The 27,661-nt window shown below is 45.5% G+C and overlaps 2 protein-coding genes and 1 pseudogene across 3 annotated transcripts in view; 1 reads left to right on the top strand and 2 right to left on the bottom strand.

Annotated features, from left to right (window-relative positions):
- The window catches only part of LOC309549773 (gastrula zinc finger protein XlCGF66.1-like), a gene marked incomplete at its 3' end in the record, with an annotated part of 313,385 nt that overhangs the window by 222,376 nt on the left and 63,348 nt on the right, over positions 1 to 27,661 (bottom strand). The window lies entirely within an intron of this gene.
- Positions 1 to 27,661, top strand: part of LOC309549776 (uncharacterized protein) — a gene marked incomplete at both ends in the record, with an annotated part of 190,172 nt that overhangs the window by 139,153 nt on the left and 23,358 nt on the right. The window lies entirely within an intron of this gene.
- The window catches only part of LOC309549780, a 36,618-nt pseudogene that overhangs the window by 2,704 nt on the left and 6,253 nt on the right, over positions 1 to 27,661 (bottom strand). Inside the window, exons 2-4 of the transcript in view lie at positions 3,273 to 3,440; positions 3,063 to 3,186; positions 2,873 to 2,946 (exon numbers count right to left, since the gene is read on the bottom strand). The product of the transcript in view is annotated as an uncharacterized misc_RNA (transcript). The remainder of the gene's footprint in view (positions 1 to 2,872; positions 2,947 to 3,062; positions 3,187 to 3,272; positions 3,441 to 27,661) is intronic.

Consider the following 27,661-nt stretch of genomic DNA (forward strand, 5'->3'; position numbering starts at 1 on the left):
CTCCCCCCCCCCATATATACTGTGGAGGAAGAGGAAGGAGGAGAGGAGTGAGCAATATCCCTAGAGGGGGAAGGGATCTGTGGGACTCGCTGGTAACACAGGAGTCAGATGGTAAGGTGAGTGGAAGTGACCACCAGCACCTTTCTCATCTGCAATTTCTGCACTCGCACTTTATCATTTATATTGGCCCTGACTGATGACACGTGTCACATGACACACATTTCTATCCTCTTATTGGACGATCACATTACTATTTATTCATTTCCTGACACTGTTTAATAGATTTCATATTTTTGAATTGTAAGTCTGATTGTTACACGGCGCGGTGATATCGCACAGATTGGATTATTATTTCCCACTTATTGTCTACAGATTTGGGAGAAGAAATTTTATTTTCATTTTCGTTTGATTTTTTCATCAGATATAAAATGTCCAGCTGGTATGAAATGAGCGTAAATAAGAGAATCCATATTATGTGTATACAGTATCTGACAAAAGTAAGTACACCCCTCACATTTGTGTAAATATTTTATTCTATCTTTTTATGTGACAACACTGAAGAAATGACACTTTGGTACAATGTAAAGTAGTGAATGTACAGCTTGTATAACAGTGTAAATTTGCTGTCCCCTCAAAATAACTCACCACACAGCCATTAATGTCTAAGCCGCTGGCAACAAAAGTGAGTACACCCCTAAGTGACAATGTCCAAATTAGGCCCAATTAGCTATTTTCCCTCTCCAGTGTCATGTGACTCGTTAGTGTTATAAGGTCTCAGGTGTGAATGGGCAGCAGGTGTGGTAAATTTGGTGTTATCGCTCTCACTCTCTCATACTGGTTACTGGAAGTTCAACATGAGGGCAAAGAACTCTCTGAGGATCTAAAATAAAAAGAATTGTTGCTCTACAAAAAGATGGCGTAGGCTATAAGAAGATTGCCAAGACCCTGAAACTGAGCTGCAGCATGGTGGCCAAGACCATACAGCGGTTTACCAGGACAGGTTCTACTCAGAACAGGCCTCGCCATGATCGACCAAAGAAGTTGAGTGCCGTGCTCAGCGTCATATCCAGAGGTTGTCTTTGGGAAATAGACGTATGAGTGCTGCCAGCATTGCTGCAGAGGGTGAAGGGGTGGGGGAGGGGTCAGCCAGTCAGTGCTCAGACCATACACCGCACACTGAATCAAATTGGTCTGCATGGCTGTCATCCCAGAAGGAAGCCTCTTCTAAAGATGATGCACAAGAAAGCCCGCAAACAGTTTGCAGAAGACAAGCAGACTAAGGACATGGATTACTGGAACCATCTCCTGTGCTGTGATGAGACCAAGATAAACTTATTTGGTTCACATGGTGTCAGGCGTGTGTGGCGGCAACCAGGTGAGGAGTACAAAGACAAGTGTGTCTTGCCTACAGTCAAGCATGGTGGTGGGAGTGTCATGGTCTGGGGCTGCATGAGTGCTGCCGGCACTGGGGAGCTACACTTCATTGAGGGAACCATGAATCCCAACATTTACTGTGACATACTGAAGCAGAGCATGATCCCCTTCCTTCGGTGACTGGGCCGCAGGGAAGTATTCCAACATGATAACAACACCAAACACACCTCTAAGACGACGGCTGGCCTGCTAGAGAAGCTGAGGGTAAAGGTGATGGACTGGACAAGCATGTCTCCAGACCTAAACCCTATTGAGCATCTGTGGGCATCCTCAAATGGAAGATGGAGGAGTGCAAGGTCTCTAATATCCACCAGCTCCGTGATTTCATCATGGAGGAGTGGAAGAGGACTCCAGTGGCAACCTGTGAAGCTCTGGTGAACTCCATGCCCGAGAGGGGAAAATAATGGTGACCACACAAAATATTGACACTTTGGGCCAAATTTGGACATTGTCACTTAGGGGTGTACTCACTTTTGTTGCCAGCGGTTTAGACATTAATGGCTGTGTGTTGAGTTATTTTGAGGGGACAGCAAATTGACACTGTTATACAAGCTGTACACTCACTACTTTACATTGTAGCAAAGTGTAATTTCTTCAGTGTTGTCACATGAAAAGATAGAATAAAATATTTCCAAAAATGTGAGAGGTGTACTTACTTTTGTGAGACACTGTAGCAGTCGGTAGAGGGGTTAGAGCAGAAGTCTGTAATACAACATAGAGTATATAGCGCATAGGTCAGGACTCATAATATTGGTATTCAGTAATCAGTGGTGGATTACATGTATTTATGTCATGTATGTACATATTTAGTGTTAGTGACCCACCTGTGCTGATCTCTGTAGGAGTGTCCTCCTCTATAAATGTCCCCGTTATTCCATCCTCCTCCATAGACTGCTGATCATCCCTCACATACCATTCTTCTTCTGCTTTAACCTCAAATTCTATATCAATTGGATCTCCACTCTAAACCAAGAAAATGAGAGAGAATATCATCCGTAAAATATAAGCTTTAAAACTGTGATATTATGAAAAAAAAAAAAAAAGAAAAAACACATCCTCCCCAGAAGTCCATGTTCTAGATGCTCCAATCCACCAACCTTGTAACAGTGAGGGATGGTGTGACCTTCCTGTGTGGAATCCCGAGAATACAGAGGACGGGGACATCTCTCTGGTGGGTTTCTGTAGCTGGATGACTCCACCATGGTGTCCTGGTACAGATCTTTGTGTTCCTTTAGAAACTCTGACTCCTCCATCACCCCATCCTCATCATCCTCCTCTTTTATCTCTTCTTTAACCTCACCTTTAGAATCTCTCAGATTTCCACTCTGAATATATAATAAAAATGACATCAATGGTAACAATGCAGATAATGTACAGATCCTAATGATACTATCAGTGATTGTTCCTCATCTACCTGATGATGGTGGGGGATGGTGTGACCTTCCTGTGTGGAATCCCGGGAATACAGAGGACGGGGACATCTCTCTGGTGGGTTCCCATTACTGGATCCATCTGTAGGAAACACACACACTGACTGAATACATTGTTTCTATGTGTTTATCAGATGATGGGGGATCTAGGTGGAGCCTCCGTACTGCTCTCTCCTTTACAATAAAGTCTCCTCTTACCCGGTGATGTGAGGGGCGGCTGATTCTCCATCATGACGTCCTTGTAGAGATCCTTGTGTCCTTCTAAATACTCCCACTCCTCCATGGAGAAATAGACAGTGACATCCTGACACCTTATAGGAACCTGACACACACAATGATACAGTCACCATCCAGACACATCCCTTGTCTGTTACTGGATAATGTCCCAGAATTCCCAGCACCGCTCACCTCTCCTGTCAGCAGATGGACCATCATGGTGGTCAGTTCCAGGATCTTCTGCTCTTTGTTCCTCTCAGGTATCGGAGAACGAGGTGGAGGCACCACGGTGGGGCTCTGAGTCCTGCTCCATCCTCCTAAGATTGGCTCTCCACTAGACTCCTTCACTACAACATAATCCTACAAATCAGGAGAAAGATAAACCGATATCAATCATCTGACATCATCTACATGTCTATAATAAGAACATGGTCTTTTGACCAGACTAGATAAGAGTGATGTCATGTGACCTCCCAGATTCCTCCTCACCTCTCTGGTCAGGACTGCAGAAGAGCTTTAGGAATCCATAGAAAGAACCGCTGAGTGCACAGGATACAAACCAGACTCTCCTCCCCATCCCTCCACTGCCAGGCTTTCTTTACAGCCTCCCTTTTTAAGGATTTCTTGTCTAAATGGATTTTTTTTTGCATGGCTAAGTGGATCTGAGCAGGAGAAGGAGAAAAAAGTGCCTAGAAGTAGAGGAGAAGTAGCCGATCGCCTTGTGCTTTCTGAGAATATTGGTCATAAAGGCCCATTGGACACAGGACACTTAGCAGGTGGAATTGCTGTGGATGGTAAATTGAGGACAAGTGCCAGGAGAAACTTTCCCATCATTTCAGTACAGGAAGAAAAGGAACATTTTTGAAATGCTCTCCATTTCTTTACATCTGGTAAGGAGCTGTCTGAACATTTGGTGAAGGGATAATTGATTCACCCTGAGTTTCTTGAGGTGTTATCAGGAGTTTCTCAATAGCGATCATTTATATGCCCTTTTGCATTTTTTATCTGGTAAGAAGCACATCTAGAAGGTGGTGGGAAACTGTCACCAACTTGTCGTGATCACTTCATCACCAGTTTATTTTCATCACATCTTCACATCATCATCTTTTCGTTGCACAAAGACTGAGTTTGGTCAACAGATATATTGGACAATTTGTGTCATTAGGCTGTAGATTCAGCATATTACCTTCATTGTTTTATATTGTATCTCACCCGGTGGACAATTTACTGAGTTTTGGATATTTTCTTTGGACTTTTATGTGTGGTCACGGTGTTGACTTAGCACATGTTTGAACACTTATCAATTATTGTTTGAATTGTTATCACGTGGTGGATTATATATTGCTATTTTGTATATATAAGAGTGATGTCATGTGACCTCCCAAAATCCTCCTCACCTCTCCTATCAGCAGGTAGATGATCTCCAGGGTGTGGCTTAATAACCTCTCAGTCATGTGACTCCGATCCTCCTCCATCCTCAATGGTGTGGTGGTCATCTGATCTATGTGGGTTTCTCTGTAGACGGATAATGAAGAATTATCTGGATTGCATTGGTTGGACAATATTAGGATGGGGATAAAAGGGGTTATAGGCAGGTTGCCCCTAGTGGGAATTGGAACATGTAGATTGGGTTAATTAGGGGGATCTTTTTATAAAGAGTGGTCACAGGTTATCTGAGACCATCAAGACCAATGCAGAGCCCAAAGCCCTTGATTGGACAGGAGGAGGGACAGTCCACTGCCAGAGTGTAGGGAATAGAGGAGAGTGCCCGTATTGAGGGATCAGAGGATCAGATAAGTAAAAGTGCTTTTACTGGTTCCCTACACCAAAATTACCATGTAACCCTTGAAGTGGGGCTGCCCCCATTATACAAGGGTTAAATGCTCATTTGGGTTTTGGTCATTTTTTTGTTTCCCCAGAGATGGGCTTTAAACAAAATTACATTTTCACACACGATAAAATCTGCATGTTATGCTTGTAAAAACAAAGCGCCCCCCCACACACACGCACACAATTATGTCAACTCTTAAAACTGTGTGTCCCCATGAAAGTGTCTAAATTCGCTACCCAACATGGTGCAAAGACAACACTATAAAAGCGCTGTCAGGGACTCAATACCGTGCACAGGCGCACTGGCGTCGCTAACCGGCGAACGTCTATGCGCATGCGCTGAGGCTACCTTGGTAGAGTTTAAGACTACCTCGGCAGAGTTTGAGGCTACCTCGGCAGAGTTTGAGGCTACCTCGGCAGAGTTCGAGGCTACCAAATTGGCGCCAAAACGGCCTATTTAAACACAGCTGTCACTCTAGGTGGTTGATGTGTTGTCTTCAGCTCTCCTGTATCCTGTGCCTGTTATATCTGCTGTTCCTGTTTACCTGACCCGGCTTGTCTTTGGATTCTGATTACCTGCTGCCCGTCCTGACCTTGGCTTGTCCTTACCAAAGCAGTTAAGTCCCTGCAAGAGGGCTATACCCAGTTGGAGGGGCGTGTTCAGTCCCTAACCCCCTCCACGGACCCTACAGTTTCTGCTGCTTCCATGGCTCCCTCCGGGAATCCCTCCGGTCCGACGGTGGTGATGCTACCTCCTGAGCCAAGGGTCCCTACGCTGGGGATCGAAGCAAGTTTAGAGCCTTCCGCAATGCCTGCGAGCTGTACTTCTCCCTGCAACCCCGAACCTTCTCCTTGGAAGCAACCAAAGTGGGGTTCATCATATCCCAGCTTCAAGGTGAACCTCAGTCCTGGGCTCACCGCCTACTTGAAGAGCTCAGTAACCAGCTGGACTCCATGTCGGCTTTCTTTAAAGCAATGGCGCAGTTATACGAAGACCAACAGCGCACTGCTACAGCAGAAACCGTGCTCACTTCACTTCAACAGGGCCGTAGAGGATTACGTCACTGACTTCAGGCGTTGGGAGTATGGACACTCAGTGGAACGACGCAGCCTTGCGACATCAGTTCCGCCTGGGTCTTTCAGAAAACTTGAAAGATGAACTGGCCCGAGTGGGTTTACCCGAGACCTTAGAGGCATTAATCACCCTGGCTATACAGATAGACCGCCGGCTCCGTGAGCGTAGAGCAGAGGGGTCCACGCAGCAGACCCGCCCAGTCTGGATGTTGCCATGGGTTCCTAATCCCATCCACACCTTCTCCTCCGGTGCCCGTTCCAGCAACACTGCTCCAGTCACTGCTGAATCAGATACGTCAGAGCCTCCTTATCAACAGAAGAACGCTCACGACGACGTCAGAACAACCTGTGTCTGTACTGCGGAGAGGCCGGACACTTTGTACGCTCATGCCCAGCAAAGATGCGTAAGTGTCTTTCTATATTCCCCTCAAGTTATCCAGTTTCTGCCAACAATACCACTCACCTGGCTCTCTCTATCTCATTCCAGCTCCCAGAAGGCCCGATCCCGGTCACCGCTATTATTGATTCCGGGGCATGCAGCTGCTTCATTGACCTTACCTTTGCTGCTCATCGACGCATTCCCACTTCGACCCAAGTCGCAGGGACTCTCCATCTTCCTAGCGGATGGGTCCCACATCAAGTCTGGGCCAGTAACCCAAGAAACCCCTCCACTGCCTGTGGCCACTCTCGAAGGACACAAGGAGTTTTTGTGCCTGGATTCCATCTCTTCTCCCTTGTTTCCGGTTATTCTGGGGTTACCCTGGTTGCAGGCGCACAACCCGCAGATTAATTGGACTTCTGGAGACGTCAAGTTCCAGTCCCCTTACTGCCAGAATTATTGCCTGCCAGTACGCCATAGTGCTCCTAGCATCCTACTCTGTATGGATGCTGATAAGGAGATACGTTCCTCTGTCCCAGTATCTTATCAAGAATACTTGGATGTCTTCACAGTAAACAGGGGGCTGAGACCTTACCCCCCCCCCCCCCCCACCGCCCCTATGATTGTCCAATTCAATTGCTTCCGGGGGCCGAGATCCCTTTCGGACGTATCTTTCCTTTATCGGAACGAGAATTGGGTACCCTTAAAGACTATGTGACGGAGAATCTAGAGAAGCGATTCATCCGACCCTCTACTTCTCCGGCAGGAGCTGGGATCTTTTTTGTGGAGAAAAAAAAAAAACATTCACTTCGGCCATGTGTAGACTACCGTGAGTTAAATAAAATTACGGTCAAAAACCGGTACCCCCCTACCCTTGATTCCTGAACTCTTCCAGAGACTAAGAACCGCCTCTGTATTCACCAAACTGGACCTGCGGGGAGCCTACAATTTGGTCCATATTAGGGAGGGGGACGAATGGAAGACAGCATTCCGCACCAGATTCGGGCATTATGAATATTTGGTGATGCCTTTCGGGCTCTGCAATCCCCCGGCCACCTTCCGGCACTTCATCAACGACATCTTCAGAGACTATCTGGACATCTTTGTAATTGTCTACCTGGACGATATCATGGTCTTCTCTTCCTCCCTGGCCCAGCACAGAGAACACGTTAAAAAGGTACTCCACCGACTCCGGCTACACAGGCTCTACGCAAAACCCGAGAAATGTAAATTTGAACAGCAGAGTATCCAATTCCTCGGGTTAATAATCTCCTCTGAAGGGGTCAAAATGGACCCTCAGAAGGTCTCCGCCATCCTGGATTGGCCCGCACCGGTAGATAAAAAGGGGATTCAACGTTTCATAGGATTCGCAAATTTCTACAGGAAATTTATCAAGGGGTTCTCTTCCATCATCGCCCCTATTACCCTGCTCACCAAACAAGGTACCCGCTTCCACTGGTCTCCCGAGGCGCAAGTCGCATTTACAGCCCTGAAGGAGCTGTTTACTTCTGCTCCTATCCTCAGCCACCCGGATCCCGCCCTGCCTTACATCCTCGAAGTAGACGCCTCGGAAATCGCAGTAGGAGCAGTCATCTCCCAGCGTCAAGGTCTCAAGGACCTGATTCATCCGTTAGTTTTCTTCTCCCGTAAGCTTTCTCCTGCGGAGAGGAACTATGATGTAGGGGATCGGGAACTCCTTGCCATCAAGACCTCCCTGGAGGAGTGGAGGTATCTATTGGAAGGGGCGGCACATCCCATACTCCTCTACACGGATCATAAGAACCTGGAGTATTTGAGGACGGCCAAACGCCTGAGACCTCGCCAAGCAAGGTGGGCACTTTTTTTTCCTAGATTTACGTTCCATATAATGTACCAACTGGGTTCCAAGAATATGAAACCCGATGCTCTCTCTCAAATGTACGACAGTTCTAAAGGGATCCTTGTACCTGACACCATCTTAAACCAAGGTAACTTTCTACTATTACAGTCTGACCTTCTTACCGCTCTGAGACAAGCCACAGTAAATGCTCCCCATCCTGCTGGAACTATACTGGTACCCAGAAATGGACTGCTATGGAGAGGGGATCAAATTTACATTCCAGAAAGTGCTTGTGTGTCCATCCTTGGACTGTATCATGACCACCCGATGGCTGGTCATTTCGGGATCCATAAGACCCTGGATCTTGTGCAGCGCATGTTCTGGTGTCCTGACTTGGAGAAGTGTTGTAAACAATATGTTTCCTCCTGTACTGTTTGCACACGAAGCAAGGCAACCCGAAATAAGGCATGGGGCCTGCTCAGACCACTACCAGTCCCTGACAGACCATGGAAGATGATTGCCATGGATTTCATCGTGGAACTTTCTCCATCAGACGGTTATTCTGCAATCTTCGTGGTAGTAGACCGTCTGTCGAAAATGGCTCACTTCATACCACTAAGAGGTACACCCTCCGCACTTGAGACGGCGCAGGTCTTCATCAGGTAAATTGTAAGACTCCACGGGGTCCCAATGAACATTGTGTCGGATAGAGGTGTCCAATTTACTTCTCACTTCTGGAGAGCTTTATGTGATTCACTGAAAATCAAGCTGTCAATGTCCTCCGCATACCATCCCCAGACTAACGGGCAGACTGAGAGGACCAACCAGACCCTCGAGCAATATATCCGATGCTTCACCACCTTTGTTCAAGATGACTGGGTCTCGCTACTACCATCAGCAGAGTTCGCATACAATAACGCCAAACACTCGGCTACAGGTCAGTCCCCATTCTACGCTAACTACGGGTTTCACCCATCTTTCTTGCCCTGCTTTATTCCTGAACCTACAGTGCCAGCAGTCCGGGATATCTTGGAGTTCCTTAAGGAGAACTACAAAGTCTTACAGGATGCCATGACCAAGGCTCAGACCTCCAATAAAGAGTTCTTTGACAAAAGAAGGAGAGGTGAGTTGGTTCTCCAGCCTGGCAACCTGGTATGGTTAGCCACCACCAATCTCCGATTGGCATGCCCTTCCAAAAAACTGGCACCAAAGTTTATTGGCCCGTTCCCTGTGAGGAGAAAATTAAATGAGGTATCTTACGAATTGACGCTTCCCGATTCCCTCAAGATCCATCCAGTCTTCCACGTTTCACTCTTGAAACCTGCAGTACCTGATTCCTTTCCTGGTAGAAGTTCGGAACCACCTGCTCCTGTCACCATCAACGGGGATGAAAAATTTGAGGTGGAGGCCATCCTAGACTGCAGAAGGCTGAGGAACCAGCTACAATACCTGGTTAAGTGGAGGGGCTACGGCCCCGAAGAAAATTCCTGGGAACCGGTACAGAATTTCCATGCCCAGGACTTAATCCAGAATTTTTTTCCCGCAACCATCCCCACAAAAGGAACCTTTTGGGCACCTGGAGGTTGCCCTTAAGGGGGGGGGGGGCAATGTCAGGGACTCAATACCCTGCGCAGGCGCACTGGCATAGCTAAAAGGCGAATGCCTATGCGCATGCGCTGAGGCTACCTCGGTAGAGTTCGAGGCCACCTCGGTAGAGTTCGAGGCTACCAAATTGGCGCCAAAATGGCTTATTTAAACACAGCTGTCACTCTAGGTGATTGCTGTGTTGTCTTCAGCTCTCCTGTGTCCTGTGCCTGTTATATCTGCTGTTCCTGTTTACCTGACCCGGCTTGTCTTTGGATTCAGATCGCCCTGACCTTGGCTTGTCCTGACTATCCTCCTGTCTCATCCTGATCTGTTTACCTGCTACCAGCTATTGGTCCTGGACCTGTTCCTGTCTCTCCCAGGCAATCTGGGGGGCCGCGACCTGGTGTTAGCAAGCAGCCAAGTCCATCCCCACTAACAGTTAAGCCCCGTACACACGTACCGATTGTCGGCCATAAATATTCGGCCGACGACCGATCGGCCGATTGTAGGCTTGTTAGTATGATGCTTCTGACAGCCGACAGCGCACTTTCGGCCGAAAAGAATCAGTCGTGTAGGCATTAAAATCTTTGTTGGCCAACACCAGAACGGCCGATTGTTCGCCAGTCAGTACAGAATTCGGCCGACAATCAGCAGATTTGCAAGACTGGGCATGCTCAGAAAAGAAAAAACACAGGGAAAGTTAACCATCACATGACATCACTTGAGCAATTGGCTGCTGTTGGCCGACAAAATTCATGTGCAGTCTTTTGCAGTTTTCAACAGACAACAGCCCTGGACAAAAGACGGCCGATTGGTACGTGTGTACGGGGCTTTAAGCCCCGTACACACGTACCGATTGTCGGCCGAACGATCGGCCATCTTTTAGTCCAGGGCTGTCGTGTCTGTTGAAAACTCCAAAAGACTGCACACAAATTTTGTCGGCCAACAGCAGCCGACTGCAGAAGTGATGTCATGTGATGGTTAACTTTCCGTGTGTTTTTTCTTTTCTGAGCATGCCCAGTCTTGCAAATCTGCTGATTGTCGGCCGAATTCTGTACTGACTGGCGAACAATCGGCCGTTCTGGTGTTGGCCAACAAAAATTTTAATGCCTACACGACTGATTCTTTTTGGTCGAAAGTGCGTTGTCGGCTGTCGGAAGCATCATACTAACAAGCCTACAATCGGCCGATCGGTCGTTGGCCGAATATTTACGGCCGACAATCGGTACGTGTGTACGGGGCTTTATACTCCGCGCCTCTGGTGAACCTGTGCCACACCAGTTACCCGGTAAGCCACTCCTCTTACGTCAGGCTCTGCCACGTTACCCCGTGTCAAGCGCCTACAGGTCATTCGTTTAGAGAAACCCGGTAATAATGGCCCCAGAATCATTGCTCTCACTCTAGTGTGCGGCCAATACCCCCCTTTGTGACAGCATAATATAAATGACTGGTCCTCTTTAAGGAGACATTAGGGGTCTATTATACCTCCAACGTCATCTATGGACCCCAGTGAAGCTGATGAAATACAGATCGGGATCAACCAGCTTCTTCACTGACTACAGTGACCAGGGAATGATGGCACTTAACCTGGAAGTGATGAAATGCTCATTCATTCACCAGAGAGGAGATCTGAGAACTGATCACCCTCCACTCCATCCACCATGCCGATCCTGGGCACATGGTTAATATAGTGAGGCATGGGGATATTTGTATCTTCAGAGGAAGGGTGGGAAAGGGCAAGTTATTATTATTATTATACAGGATTTATATAGCGCCAACAGTTTGCGCAGCGCTTTACAATGTGAAGGAAGACAATACAGTTACAATACAGTTCAAAACAGGAGGAACTAGAAGTTTCAGGAGAACCCAAATCCGAATCTCATCCCTCGTTACAAGAGACTGCTAAGGTGAGAAGATGATTGGTGGGAAAGGTGACAAATCTCCAGAATGAAGAGAATTTTTTGACCCCGTAAGTGGAGGAATGTTCTGACCCTGAAGGGGTTACTCTAGGTTTCCACACTATATATGTGTGTATCATCATCTGCTGGAGATAAAAGAGGTCACAGTGACTATGGAGGAAGAGGACGGACATGACGGGGGGGTTGCTGGGTGTAAACAGAAAATAACATCTTATTACCTTGTCTGCTACCACGTCCAGCAATGTCTCCTCTCTACTTCCTCCCAACACACCTTTCACCCAAAAACGTCTTTTATACTTGACATCACTTCCTGTGACATCACTTCCTGTCTACAATTGACATTACTTCCTGTCTTCTATAGATACTTTCTGTCTGGGTAGAAGTGAGATCACCACCTTGTGGAGCTCAGAGGAACTGCAGCCCTGAGAAATGTCTCATAGGGTGAACACGGCCTTGTGCTGTGTGTGTATCTACTGTATATCCTTATAGATGGGTCATCTCCACTCCCACCAAGGGGGGAGAAATATATTACTGCCTATTACCATCACACGCTCAACCCCCCCCCCCCTTTCCTGGCCAGCCAGGCTGCATGCTCGGATTAACAGTTTGGTATTTATTTCCTGGTTGACCTCACACAGTTGTTTTTTGGTTTCTTTGATTTTACCACTTAAGCCCCGGAAGATTTTACCCCCTTCCTGACCAGGCCCTATTTTGCGATTCGGCACTGCGTGACTTTAACGGACAATTGCGCGGTCGTGCGACGCTGTACCTACCTAAACAAATTTGACGTCCTTTTTTTCCCACAAACAGAGCTTTCTTTTGATCACCTGTGCGATTTTTTGATCATGCACTATTAACAAAAAAATAGCGACAATTTTGCAAAAATAACAATATTTTTCACATTTTTTTATATTAAATTCCCAAAAAAGAATGTAAAAATCAAAATTTTTTAACATTTTTGGCCAATTTGTTTTCTGCTACATATGTTTGGTAAAAAAAATCGCAATAAGCGTATTTTGATTGGTTTGCGCAAATTTTTTTGCGTTTTTCAGAGTATTCAGAGTCTGGAATGTAATTTTGGGGGACTCAAAATTTGGGGGTGTGAAAGAAAAAAGTCTTTGCTACTTTCCGACCTCCCTATAGCAGTTTTATTGCTACAGGGCAGCCGTGCTGCTCAGAACCCTATATATAGACGTGATCCTGCACTTCCAGGTAGCGTGCGCAAGTGCGCTCTGCCGGCGGCTCACTACCACTGTGATTCTACACAGCAGGTCCCGCAGACGCGATGTCCGCCGGCACCCGCTGATCGTTCGGTACACAGGCAGAATGGCAATCCGTCTATGTAAACAAGGCAGATTGCCGTTCTGTCAGTAGGGAAGGCATAGATCCTGTGTTCCTGCAAAGCAGAGGCACTGATCCATGCCTTCCCCTAGTAAAAGCACCTCCCCCAATACAAAAACACTGGCTAGGCACACATTTATCCCTTTGATCGCCCCTGATGTTAACCCCTTCCCAGCCAGCGTCATTAGTACAGTGAAAGTGCATATTTTTTAGCACAGATCACTGTATTGGTGTCACTGGTTCCCACAAAGTGTCAGTTAGTGTCTGATTTGCCCGCCGCAATGAAGTCCCGCTGTAAATCACCGATCGCCGCTATTACTAGTAAAAAAAAAAAAATTCCATAAATATATCCCATAGTTTATAGATGAGATAACTTTTGAGCAAACCAATAAATATACGCTTATTGAGATTTATTTTAAACAAAAACCTGTAGTAGAATACATATTGGCATAAATTGATGAAGAAATTAGATTTTTGTACTTTTTTTATTGGATGTTTTATAGCAGAAAGTAAAAAATATTGTTTTCTTTTTTGCTTATAGCGCAAAACTTTGAAACCGCAGAGGAGATCAAATACCCCCAAAACAAATATCTATTTGTGGGAAAAAAGGACATCAATTTTATTTGGGTACAGCATCGCACGGCCGCGCAATTGTCAGTTAACAAGTTCAGCCCTGGAAGATTTACCCCCCTTCATGACCAGGCCATTTTTTGTGATACGGCACTGCGTTAAGCTAACTGAAAATTGCGCGGTCGTGCGACGCTGTACCCAAATAAAATCAAAGTTCTTTTTTTCCTACAAATAGAGATTTATTTTGGGGGTATTTAATCACCTCTGTGGTTTATATTTTTTGGCGCTATAAACAAAAAATGATGACACCTTTGAAAACAAAATATATATATATATATATATATTTTTTACTTTCTGGAGGGCGGCGCCTGTAAAAACAATCAAGCGGCTGAACAGCCCATATGATTGATTTTACAGTGCAGGGAATTACCTGCAGAAAAAGAAGATATGTGAATGATGCCTGTAGCTCCACCCATCATCCAGATATCTTCACTCAAAGTCCATGACGTCATATGAGGTCGTTGGGCGGGAAGTGGTTTAATACAGGAGAATAATGTCCACACACCCCCCTAAGCATCCGCTTATTTGGAGAGACATAAACCATTTGGAGTGCCAGAATCCCAATCTTCTTCTCATTGGTATAATGTCAAGGATTTTGCAGACACAGGAAATTAACTTTTCAACGTTAGCAAGCATGTTGTGTGAAGGTCCTTCTTCATTATAATGACAATGTGGGGGAGAGAAATCCTCTGCACCTTCCTCCAGTATGGCATCCATATCCTCTCCATTCCCTCCTGTCTCTGCATCCTCTAGGACTGGCATATCGGGATCTGACTCGGGTTGGGAAGCTGGATCGGGAGAAGAGGCGAGGAGTTTTGGAGCTCTGGACAAAGATGGCCGTATTAATACGTAATCTGTCCAAGGAATGGCGACAGAAAATTCTGCTTTGGTCAGGTAGCCCACATGTTGTGTGTCTGAGAAAGAACTAGAACCAGAAACGGACATTGGTGGTAAAGCATGGAATTTATATACAGTCCAGCATTTTGGAGAGGTAAGACAGGGTCATCCTCTACCTCTGACCATTACTCTATTATTCTTTAGGATAGAATCAATATTTTTCATTCCAACTTCCATTGCATTGGAAGAGAGGCAAGGGTTAACGCAGGTTCACAGGCTGCACCTGCAGACAGATATACCCCCGAAGAACAAGACAAACACATGAAGTTACCATCAGAAGATGCTGCAACCCCCCCCAAGGACACATCCAATTATCATGATTGAGTATACCCTTTAGGGACACAGCATCCTCCAATGACAACTCATATGGCTAAGCTCATGAAGGCCACATCAAGCAAATAGGAGACTCATTATCAGGGCTTGTTTTCTCAGAGAATAGGTGCAGGAACTCCCCCTTTCTTTGCCCCTACCCACCTCTGAGCATTATTCCTAGGTTCCACCCCCTACCCACCTCCGAACACCATTCCTTGGTTCCACCCTCTACCCACCTCCAAGCATCATTCCTTGGTTCCACCCTCTACCCACCTCCTGAGCACCATTCCTTGGTTCCACCCCTACCCACCTCCGAGCACCATTCCTTGGTTCCACCCTCTACCCACCTCAGAGCACCATTACTTGGTTCCACCCTCTACCACCTCCTGAGCACCATTCTTTGGTTCCACCTCTACCCACCTCTGAGCACCATTCCTTGGTTCCACCCTCTACCCACCTCTGAGCACCATTCCTTGGTTCCACCCTCTACCCACCTCAGAGCACCATTACTTGGTTCCACCCTCTACCACCTCCTGAGCACCATTCTTTGGTTCCACCTCTTCCCACCTCTGAGCACCATTCCTTGGTTCCACCCTCTACCCACCTCCGAGCACCATTCCTTGGTTCCACCCTCTACCCACCTCTGAGCACCATTCCTTGGTTCCACCCCTACCCACCTGTGAGCACCATTCCTTGGTTCCTCCCTCTACCCACCTCTGAGCACCATTACTTTGTTCCACCCTCTACCCACCTCCAAGCACCATTACTTGGTTCCACCCTCTACCCACCTCCAAGCACCATTTCTTGGTTTCATCCCCTACCCACCTCCCAGTCCTGCCCTTTTTGACAATACTGAACCAGGTATCATTTTGTGCTGCTAAGTAATTTGTATGGGATTTGTTAATGATAACAAGAAAAACTGTAAAATAGATTCCCTGCAGCCAGTAACAATAAAGACCCCCACCAGTATCAATAGTTTCCCTAACAACAATGAAGCACCTGTAACAAAATCCCCCCTAGCAACAATAGACTCCTGGCTGCAACAAAAGATCTCCGCACAGCCAGCACCAATAGACTCTCCATCAGCCTGCAACAACAGACCTATCCCTCAACAGTAGATCTCACCCAGCAACAACTGACCCCCCAGAAATGTAAGACCCACCCCCCCCACCCCCAGCAATAGTAGGTCCTCCACCAGCAACAAAAGACCCCCCTGCCAAAATAGATCCCCTCCATCTAGAATAGACCCCCCAGCAGCGAGCATCAATAGACCATGCAGCACACTCCAGCACCCCTTGCCATTACATACAGTAAGTGCTAGAGGTGTCCTAACTACATTCCCCCGCATTGCTGCTGAAAAATATCCCTGCTTATTATGCTGGAAAACCTCCTCCTGTTCATAAATGCCTAATCTGACATCCTGCAATGCAGGTACAAGTGTCCCAGTTGGGGTTTGAACTGAGCAACCCAGTGCTGCAAAGTGATGACCACTAAGACATTCTGCTGCTCTGTCCTTCTGTTCAATTTGCACCACTCTTCTAGAATGACCTTCTAGCTTAACCACCATAGAGAAAAAGGCGAAAGAAAATTCTGCTTTCGTCAGGTAGGACACATATTGTGTGCCTGAGATAGAGCTAGAACCGGATACAGACATTGGTGATAAAACTGGGTCCTACTCTGGTACAAGAGACACATTGTCACTCCAAGGCTGAGTATTGAGTGGACCTTTGGCAGAGCCAATCTTCTCTGATTTAGAATTGGCTCCCTTTCTCCTGGTCTCCACCATAGCTATAAGTGAGGGTATTCCCCTGTGGGGTACTCATGAAATAGGGTGCAGGATATAGGGTGCAGTGTATCTAAAAGTACGCGGTAACCCAGGTGTTGACTGTCCGGCAACGAGTGGTGAAAGGGCACCTGAGTAGCTTATCAGGGTTCTAGATGTAAGTGGCATTAAAGGGTGTGACCAGCGGTGTGATCACCTGAGACTGAGCTCTGAATTTTAGCGCAAAGTTTGAAAAGCTTACGCCGTAAGGGGAATACATTCCAGACTTATCTGTCCTGAATACTGGACTGTATATAAGTTCCATGCTTTAATTGTCATAGTGGACATACCCCCGAAGAGGTCCTCGGGGACTGGGTTCCATAGGTATGAATTTACATAGTGATGAACTACATCCCTGGACCTGTATAGCACCCTGTGGCTAACTCAACACATTGCACCAAGTGCCATAGAGAGCACCTCAAATTTGATGTCTCTTCAAAATAACTCAACACACAGCCATTAATGTCTAAACCACTGGCAACAAAAGTGAGTACGTCCCTAGGTTAAAGTGCCAAAAATGACCAAAAGTCAATATTTTGTGTGGCCACCATTATTTTCTAGCACTGCCTGGTTGCCGCCACACATGCTTTACACCATCTGAAAAAAATAAGTTTATCTTTGTCTCATCAGACCACAGGAGATGGTTCCAGTAATCCATGTCCTTAGTCTGCTTGTCTTCAGCAAACTGTTTGCAGGCTTTTTTATGCATCATCTTTAGAAGAGGCTTCCTTCTGGGATGACAGCCATGCAGACCAATTTGATGCAGTGTGCACTGTATGGTCTGAGCACTGACAAGCTGACCCCCCCCCCCCCCCACACCTCTTCAATCTCTGCAATGCTGGCAGCACTCATACGTCTATTTTCCAAAGACAAACACTGTATATGATGCTGAGCATGTGCACTTAACTTCTTTGTTCGATCATGGCGAGGCCTTTTCTGAGTGTAATCTGCCCTGTTAAACCGCTGTATGGGCTTGGCCATCGTGCTGCAGCTCAGTTTCAGGGTCTTGGCAATCTTCTTATAGCCTAGGCCATCTTTATGTAGAGCAAAAATTATTTTTTTCAGATCCTCAGAGAGTTCTTTGCCATGAGGTGCCATGTTGAACTTCCAGTGACCAGTATGAGAGAGTGAGAGCTATAACACCAAATTTAACACACCTGCTCCCCATTCCCACCTGAGACCTTGTAACACTAACGAGTCACATGACACCGGGGAGGGAAAATGGCTAATTGGGCCCAATGTGGACATCTTCACTTAGGGGTGTACTCACTTTTGTTGCCAGCAGTTTAGACATTAATGGCTGTGTGTTGAGTTATTTTGAGGGGACAGCATATTTACACTGTTATACAAGCTGTACACTCACTACTTTAAATTGTAGCAAAGTGTCATTTCTTCAGTGTTGTCACATGAAAAGATAGAATAAAATATTTACAATAATGTGAGGGGTGTACTTACTTTTGAGAGATACTGTATAGTTTATCTTGTACCTAGGATCATCAGGATAGATACCTATATATATATAAATATATATATACACACACAACACATTTTGGTCCGATTTCCCCCTCCTGTGTTTGCCCCAGGTCAGGTTAATTTGTTGGGGGTTCGAAGGAAGGCCGTGTGCTAGTAAGTCATGTTTGTATTTATTATGATGTACATAAATACAAATTATGTTCTATGTTTATGAAACACTAATATCGAGTCTGTTAATTTTAAGAGAAAACGGTCTGTACATCTTCATAGTCCTGAAGAAGCCTTGTGTGAAACGCGTTGACCAGTGAACAGACGAAGATAGAGGAATATGATCCGAAGCAAACACAGTGACTTGCCTCCATCCCTAATGGTTAATGCAAACAGAAAACAGAGGTCGTGGGACTTTATATGAGGCAGGTCACCAACTAAGATATACAAAAATAGAATCTGAACGTAGTCATTTATTATACATACAGTAATTGATACAAATGTTGACATCAGTAACAAATATGATGCAGACATGTATACAAAAAAGCTGACACAAAGAAATCCATATAGTAAGGAGATTATTATAATAGTAATAAGATATATTTAGTAATAAAGTACATGGCCGTCACTAAATGTTACATCTAAGTGAAGAGAGGAAATATCTATACCTACACGAACCTTATGATATACAGTAATCCCCCGCTACATCGCGGTTCAGTTTTTGCGGTCCCGGTAATTCGCGGTTTTTTTTGTAATGTTATTTTACTATATAAATCATTAAAAATGAAAGATTTTTGAGCTTTTCATAGCTCTTGCTCTGTCTCTAAGTATCTTTTATGTGTTTAAATGAGTTTCTATTGTTTTAAAAGTGTGTTTAAAGACCTTAAAATGCTTCTACACGTACAGTGACAGTAAAAAAATCATCCCTACAATGCATTTTAATAGGGTTTTTCTATTTCGCGGAATTTCACTTTTCGCGGCTGGGTCCGGAACGTAACCCCCGCAATGGAGGGGGGTTTACTGTATACCAACTTATCCTTATATATGTATGATGTACATGAGTGAAATTAGTAGGAGACATTGATCTCCTGTGTACGAGCTGAGCTCAGTTTGGGGCCAGTTTCCTCATTTTATTGAGATGTGGTTTTAGATAAATCAATAAATGTTATTTTAGGATAAATCCATGTAGTTGTTATCTGTCTCATGCTGTGCCCTTAAAGTCCACACATATGACAGTGGTTCCTTGTGAACATCTGTAGGTTCCCATTTCTCTGAACAGATAGGATGTTGGGACTCTCAGGATAGCTCTGGTTTTTCTTCTCCAATCCAAGTTCTCCAAATAAAACATAAAAACACATCCCCTAGACTGGTCATTGGAGACAACGAGCGGAAGAGTGTGTGCACCTGGCTGTGTGAAAATACCCTGTATCTGGCTGTGGAGTAATCAGTGGGAGGCCCGGGCAAACCAATATCCAAGTGGCTCCTGCGGGGGTATCGCTACGCAGAAAGCAAACCTTGCTTCAACAAACAGTTCTCTCCTCAGGACAGAAAAGAAGACAAAGGTAGGCGACTGCACCAAACTTTGATAAGATGCTGCAATGCACATCGATCACCCAGAGAGCAGAGTCCTCTCCATATGTTTTCCTTTTGGTTACTCCCTAGCAGCCCGCATGGCGTCTGCTCCCTTCTGCTGACCTCAAGCCAAACATACTCACGTGTCCCGGACCTCTTCCACAGGGCAATCGATGCATCCGCAGGGCGACCCGGAAACCAGAGGCTGGAACATAACTGCTATATCTTGGTTGGGCACGCTTAGGAGACATGTGCAGAATGGGAAAATGTGTTTAGTTTTGAATTGATTCATTTTGTTAGGCCCCGTTTCCACTAGTGCGACTTGTTGTGCGTCTTCACACATGTCAAGTCGCATGACAAGTCAAAATCTATTCATTTCAATCAGAACCGTTCTAACGGTTGCGACTCAAGACGCAGCGACTTCAGAAAAGGTTTTTGCACTACTTTTGGACGACTTCAGTGCGATTTGTCCCTCATAGAAGGTAATGTAAGTCGGAACTAAGTCACAGTACATGTATTTCAACGCGACTTCGTTGCGACTAGCACAGAAGTACAGTATGCTTTTTTTTTTACTTTTGTATGTTCCGCCCAAATCACATGATCTCTGCTCCTCCCAAACACATAATTTCCCATCGCTCATGTTAGAAGAGGGTGTTAGACTATATAGGAAGAATGCCTAGGCCTAGAAAGAGCAAGCAAGTTCATGGCAATGAAGAAATCATCCGGCTTGTCAGAGAACGTCCAGCAGTGTATGATATCAGAGATCCATCATACAAGGACCATGTGAAGAAGGAGAGAGCATGGTTGGAAATGGCTCGCATCTACTATGAAAACTGGGACTAACGTCCAGCAGTGTATGATATCAGAGATCCATCATACAAGGACCATGTGAAGAAGGAGAGAGCATGGTTGGAAATGGCTCGCATCTACTATGAAAACTGGGACTGTTTATCAGCTACAGAACGGTCACAAAAATGTAAGTGTTTCATATATGGAACTTATCACATCACAGCTTGCACCCATTATTCCCTGTACCGTACCGGTATTGTCTGTATTGTCTGTTTTTCAGTGCACTCATTACAAACAAGATGGAGAAGTCTCAAAGACTGTTACAACCGGTATCTCCGTAACTGCGAGAAGGAAGGAGTGGTTCCGGGTCTACAAGACTTGCCCCATATGCACATGCCCAGGAGCTAGAATTTTTAAAGCCGGTGTTGGAGATACGAGAGTAAGTTGTCAGCAGGTATATACTGTAGTTTACATATAAAATGTAATAATAGTCATACAAATAAAAATTAATGATTATATTTCAGAACCCAAGCAAGCTGGCAAGACAGCTCACAGGGTTTGCCACAGTAAGAGGGGTCACAGGAGGAGGAGGAGCAATTCCATGACACTGGTGACCCGGAAGAGTCTGAGGGAACCATGTCAAGACCTATTTCCAGGAATGTTTCTCCTGTTAAGGAGGATGCTGAACTGGGGCCTAGTGATGTCCATAGACCTTGCCCAAGATCTACAAAGGCAAGTGCCAAGGGTGTGAAACCCATGGATAAAATTTTGCAGGTGGTCAATGAGATGTCCACTAAAATGAACGAAAGCATGTGTGAAGACACAGCATTTCTCACGGTCATTTTAGGGATATTTAAAAAGGTCCCCCCAGAGAAAAAATATGCGCTCAGGATGGCTTTGATGTCAACTACTCAATCCTTTGTGGTTGAGGAGCCAACAACATCCTCAGCATGTATGGAAGCCCCCCCCACACACATATCCCCCTTATTATCACCATTACCCACCACCACCAAATACACTGTACGGCCCGCCAATAAACCGCCCATACTGTGATGATTACGGTAATATGCTGAATCCCTTCAGGCCCCGCATTTTACATCCAAATTCACCCCCCCATTGCCTCCACCCTTGGCCCCCCGAAAAATCACCAACTTATGCCACCTACACCCACTCAGGTTATGCTTTTTCAGGAAAGGCAATACTACCATGGAGCATCGACTGATTACCCTGGCCCATCCACTAGTTCAGGTTCTGGGTCGACTGAACCAATAACCTACCAGCAGTTGTAATTTTTTTTTTCATTCTTTTGGTGGTGTTAAGTACCATTTTAGGCAGAATAATAAAAATATGTCATATTCTCAAGGCCCAACAGTTTTTTTCTTGTTTGAAGTCCAATAAAGAAAAATTTTGTTATTTTTTTTACCTGTTAATTTATATATTTTTTGTGTTTTGGTGCTGGAAAAAACCAAACCATTTGTAATGATTATTGCAAAATAACGTTTATTTTTGGAGAATTTATGCAGAAAAAATAAAAAAATAAATAAAAAATAACCTTGTTACATAATCTGTGTGTTTTTTGGTTGTTGTAGAGTACTTTGATTACTGTCTGTTATGCTATATAGGTATATATACTGGGAACACAGAACAACAGAAGATAAAGCAACGTAGTTTTATTATATCTAAAAATGGAAATATATACAGAATTTAAATGCACTTGCACATAAACAGAAATATAAGAAAAAAAATAACAAAAAAGCTTAAACAAAATTGGACTGTGATGGAACGTGGGATACTTTATGCAATAGCATCCTATTACCAGGGGACAGAACCATTATTACATTGGAATTTCTAAAAGGAATTACATAACTTTCAGCAGGAAAAGGAATCACTTTGAACAAATCGCAGAACATCAAAGTCGCACGAAGTCGTTGGTAAAGTCGCTGTAAAGTCACATACAAGTCGCAGTACACAGTCACACTTGAAATCGCGTGACTTTGTAGGCGCATTCGTGGAAACGTAGACTACTAATTTCGTTTTGTTATAGAATTCCTTTAGTTTGGTTTCAGAATTTGTTTACTTTTGTTTAGTTTTCGTTAAATTTCTTTTCGGTTTCGGTAAAATTAGTTTTGTTTATTAATTTTCTAACGAATTTCAACTTTTCAGAGCGATCGTAATTCCAATTAGTCGAAAAACGATCGACTGATTCGAATTCTGTGTGAAGAATAGCGGGTTGCTAAGCAGGGGGCTGGGAAGCCGGCCGCCCGCATCCTTAAGAACCGATGACTCATCAGCTGTCAGCGGGCTTCCCCACTGACAGATGAATGGAAAGAAAAGAATGTGGGTATTGCCTGGCAATAGAAAAATGTTTAAAAAAAATGACGTGGTGTCCCCTCCCCCCCCGGCCCATCCAGGCCCACGCCAAAATGTAAAAAAATAAACGTTGTGACCTTTACCTAAGCATGCAGTTCAGCAAGTAAGGAAAGGGGGGGGGGGCGAGCGAGCGCCCCCCTCCTAACCCATACCAGACCACATGCCTTCAAAATGGGGGGGGGGGGTGCTTTGAAAATTAATTTCACGTGTCTAACTGTAAATGGCCACCCGCTAACAGCTGGGTTCCCAGCCAATGCAAATGGCCAGCGATGGCAGGGCCCACTCTCCAGGCATGAATCCTCTACATATGTGTGCCATAACACCACCCCGCTGATAGCTGGGGACTCAATGACCACTCGGGAGATCCTGGAAGACTTCTGGATACCAAAGGAAGCTCCTGACATCCCGCACAGCTGCCCAGCACCAGACCCGCCCACCAATACTTCCAATAGGTAGGAAAACTTCATACAGAAATGGACCTATAAGTGAGGAGGACAAAAAAGGAACGCAGCCATTGGCTTATCCTGAACATTTATGGGGGTGGGGTCTTATAGCGAGGAACGAGGGCGGGGCTACCCAAACGTATGCTGCCATGGACATCTGTCAGGAAAGCAGATTATGGCCACTAGATGGAACTGACCATTATAGGAAATCCCAATTCACCATGACTGGGGGAATGCGGGTCACATTTCATCAACACATTTATAACAACCAGATCTGTAAGTGTTTGTGAAATCTTCCCGCACAAAATGCACTCAGCCAATGAAAGGTAAGGACTCCATTTTTATTTTTCTCCGGCTATCAATGGCCAACACGGGACAACACTTCATCCATGTCTTTGGTGGTCTCTGATCTCCTTATGAAGTGTTTCTTACATGATGAAGATCAGCCATGGAGTATATCTGACGTGTATATCAGGATGTGCTTCTCCAGGAGGGGAGATTATGATAGAGTATTACTCATGGAGGAGAAAGCTTGGATCTTTCGTTTACAGACCTTGACACATCAAGGCCTCAATACCGAAATGAGTTTGAAAGTGTTTCTCAAGCCTTAAAAACTCCACTCATGATAATCCGCCTCCTCCTCCTCCCACTTCCCCCCCCCCCTCATCCATCATCTTAGAGTCCCGTAAGCGGTAACCCTTGGCGCTAAAAGGATGAGGGTGGCACATATTGGCACAATGTATCTTATATTCTTATGCACAGCAAACGTAGGTCACCAATCCATAATTACCAATGTCTGACGATACTATGTGAAAGTGATATGGGTGACACTATATCCCCTGTCCATACAGACTAAGTGTTAAGGTACTCCTGGACTAAGGTTAAGTTAGTCTACAAGTATTCATTCATATATACTCTCTATTCCATTGCTGGTACCGGGAGTATATAGGTAACTAATACAGCTCTATTGTTTTTGTAGTGGATTGGCACTTATCTAAATTTAAATTTAAATTATTTTGTGTTTCCTCTGGATTTCCCCCTCTGTATTCATAAGGCCTCCCCGGAAACTATTAGGGATATAACCCTTTGATATATGTTTATGTTTTTGTATGGCATCACTGCCTCCATATGCTCTCTGACTCCAAGAATGGCGTTTACCTTACACATATGTCTAATACTTGTTTTTCCTCATAGCGATAGACAAGTAACATGTAAGAAGTTCTCAATGTTTTTAAGACATACACTAGATGGCGCTCTGTTAGGTGCGGTCTGGATTATCCACCTGTGTGTTTCAGAAGTATTCAATCACTAATTTAGCAACACCTTTAAAAGAATCCCCCGCCCACACAATGACGTCCTGACGAACCGTGTTTCACGCATGCGAAACGCGTTGACGTCACGCGCTACCGCCCACCCACCACGGGGAACTGTCCACACACTGGAGTTTGCCTAATGTTTGTCGGATAACGGAGGACTCCGGGCTAACGCTGCTCGCATGAGGAAGGGCGGAAGTGGCCCACAGGACCTATCCAGGTTGATGCCTTAGGAGGTGGGATCTACCCAGTATGCAATAGACCTGGAGGTGACACTATTGGAAGAAGACGCCGCAGAAAGCTAAGGGGATAGAGAACCAGGCCGTGATCACCAGGTTTCTAAGAGATACTGTACCCTGCAATAGCGGTAAGCCTTCTGTTTGAACCTACTCCATCTGCTCTGAATGAGCGTGGCTCACTACACAGTATACCGCTAGGTACTTGCCTGGTGAGAGCCCTTGCTGCCTCGGATATGCAGCGTCTCTCCCCGCGCCCATAGGCACACCCATTTGAAGTTGCCTTATGATAGATGTAACTGGCCACCATATTCCATCCTTTTTCATTGCCCAATTCGGGCCAACGCTATCGACTTGATCATCAATTAGTGGCGATATTCCAGGGACCCGCTCCATGCCATGTATGACCCCTCATGATCTGGAACTTTTGTAGCATCTATCCATGTTCCCAGCCTCTTCCCCTCCCCTATCCCTACCTGCCCCTTTCAGCAACTGTTGCTGTTATCAGTACTGGATGTCGTATTTCAATTGCCATAACTGACATTTATGTGACACCATCCATACTAGTAGATGAGGACCAATACTTTAGTGATTGAATAGTCTGGAGTGTTCATATTTCCCCATAGGGGATGCACTGTGAGCCACGCTGGTGGATAGCTGCAGTATACATACATCAGACTGGCACCTACCTGTCTCTAGAGTGTGTCACATATCTTCCATACAAATCATACATCTTGGTCTTGTGTTTGACATGTATTGACACGACAATAATTTCAATGTATGCTGACTGTTCTTCATTGGGGGCCATTCAAGTTAGGATGTCCCATTACCTGAGCATCTGACTGTGGTGGCATGCCGGCTGCATATCCGCGGTTGTGGCAGTATTACATGATCTATTTAGACCATATACTGCAGGATCGCTGTAGTGCAGCCATAGACTTTGTGTTCCTCACCGAGGTGGTGTGGCCTGTAGCGTGTGTTTGTTTGTTTTTGTGGTTTTAACTGTTTACAGTTTTATATGTGTCTGATCCTCTATCTTGTGTCACCATCCCGGTACGGGAGGTGCACCTTTTGTTATAACTGTGCCGTTTTTCAATAAAGATTTGACTTTTTGAATATTGCAGTTGTGAGCATCCCAATTTTTTGCAACCATTCTTTAGTTTACGGTCTCTCTGTTTCCTTCCCTACTTCATTTTTGCTTCTTCCCCACATGTCCACCAACATTCATATAGAAGACATTTCCCGCACTCAAGGCACTAATACACCTCCAGGGTTGTGTGGGACCCCTGATGTACAGGAAGACAGGACTTCAGTGAGGAACAATTCCCTCACTCAGGACAGGAAAGTGGCTTCTCACCCGTTTGAGATCTCTGATGTCTGGAAAGAGAGGACTTCTGTGCAAAACATTTCCCGCACTCGGGACAGGAATACAACTTCACACCAGTGTGCGATCTCTGATGTGTGGAAAGAGTGGACTTCTCTGAAAAAAATTTCCTGCACTCAGGACAGGAATACGGCTTCTCACCCGTGTGCAATCTCTGATGCCTGGAAAGATTGGACATCGCTGAAAAACATTTCCCGCACTCAGGACAGGAATACGGCTTCTCACCAGTGTGCAATCTCTGATGCTTGGAAAGAGCGGACTTCTCTGAAAAACATTTCCCGCACTCAGGACAGGAATACGGCTTCTCACCAGTGTGCAATCTCTGATGCATGGAAAGAGTGGACTTCCGTGAAAAACATTTCCCACACTCAGGACAGGAATATGGCTTCTCACCGGTGTGAGATCTCTGATGAGCGGAAAGATTGCCTTTCTGTGTAAAACATTTCCCGCACTCAGGACAGGAAAAATGCTTCTCCCCCGTGTGACATCTCTGATGTGTGGAAAGATTGGACTTCCGTGAAAAACATTTCCCACACTCAGGACAGGAATACGGCTTCTCCCCCGTGTGACATCTCTGATGTGTGGAAAGATTGGACTTCAATGAATAACATTGCCCACACTCAGGACAGGAATACGGCTTCTCCCTGAAGTGAGATCTTTTATGCACATTAAGCTTGGATTTAAAATGAAAACACTTCCCGCACTCAGTACAGGAAAACCTCTTATCTGTTGTAAGGATAGCACTGTCCCTCACAGTCTGAGGTTCCTCAGGATAAGAGGAATACGATGGTCCGGCACTGTCCCTCACAGTCTGAGGTTCCTCACGATAAGAGAAATACGATGGTCCGGCACTGTCCCTCACAGTCTGAGGTTCCTCAGGATAAGAGGAATACGATGGTCCGGCACCATCCCTCACAGTCTGAGGTTCCTCAGGATAAGAGGAATACGATGGTCCGGCACTGTCCCTCACAGTCTGAGGTTCCTCAGGATAAGAGGAATACGATGGTCCGGCACTGTCCCTCACAGTCTGAGGTTCCTCAGGATAAGAGGAATACGATGGTCCGGCACTGTCCCTCACAGTCTGAGGTTCCTCAGGATAAGAGGAATACGATGGTCCGGCACTTTCCCTCACAGTCTGAGATTCCTCAGGATAAGAGGAATACGATGGTCCCGCACCGTCCCTCACAGTCTGAGGTTCCTCAGGATAAGAGGAATACGATGGTCCGGCACCGTCCCTCACAGTCTGAGGTTCCTCAGGATAAGAGGAATACGATGGTCCGGCACTGTCCCTCACAATCTGGGGTTCCTCAGGATAAGAGGAATACGATGGTCCATCTACACTGTGTGGTGCCGGATGGACATTTGAGGTAGCCGGGTTTTCTCCTGGACTATACTGTGTGATG

Source organism: Pelophylax lessonae, assembly GCF_965119305.1.
Source record: "Pelophylax lessonae genome assembly, chromosome: 3".
Taxonomy (NCBI): Eukaryota; Metazoa; Chordata; class Amphibia; order Anura; family Ranidae; genus Pelophylax; species Pelophylax lessonae.